The sequence below is a fragment of the Zonotrichia albicollis genome, unplaced genomic scaffold (genome assembly GCF_047830755.1).
Source record: "Zonotrichia albicollis isolate bZonAlb1 unplaced genomic scaffold, bZonAlb1.hap1 Scaffold_135, whole genome shotgun sequence".
Taxonomy (NCBI): domain Eukaryota; kingdom Metazoa; phylum Chordata; class Aves; order Passeriformes; family Passerellidae; genus Zonotrichia; species Zonotrichia albicollis.
The window spans coordinates 146852-147500 of record NW_027428354.1 but is presented as its reverse complement, the minus strand read 5'-3'; positions in this window follow the sequence as shown (position 1 = coordinate 147500).

The following is a 649-nucleotide window of genomic DNA, read 5'->3' as shown; positions in this document are numbered from 1 at the left end:
CTCACTCCCCCACGGAGCCCCAGACATCCCGCTCGCTCCCTTCTCTCTCGCCGACGTGGCCCGCGCGCGCCTTCGTCGCAACGGCTCCTCGGTGCCGCGGCTTAAGGCCGCCAGAGAAAAATCCGCGGAGGCCGGGCGGGCGCCCCCACTCTCTGCCCGCGCACCGGCGCGCCTAAACCGCGGAAAAAAAAGAAAAAACGCGGACCCGCGTGGCAACCCAGCCCGCCCGGCCCAAGGGGCTCGGTCGATGCGCCCGCGACCGAGGTGGACGAGGCGCCGCCGCCTCGCCCGGGAAAGGTCCGGGGGGCTCTCGGACTCTCTCTCTCTCTCTCTCTCTGTCGGGTGCCGGGTCCGTCAACTCCGAAAAACTCCGCCCGCCAACGCGGGTCCCCGGCTTAAGGCCGAGGAAGGGGGACGGCTTCAACGAGGCGGCCCGGGGACGGGGCGCCCCGACCCCGGCTCCGCAGCTTCACCGGGCGGGCGGACGGCCCGAAACAGTGCCCGCCGAGTGGGCCCCGGCTTAAGGCCAGGCACAAAAGGGACGAGGCGCCGCCGCCTCGCCCGCCAAGCGGCTCTCTCGAATCGCCTTTCACAGCCCTTCTCTCTCGGCATCCCGGGGGGAGATCCGGCCCCTCCGCTCGGCAGCCCT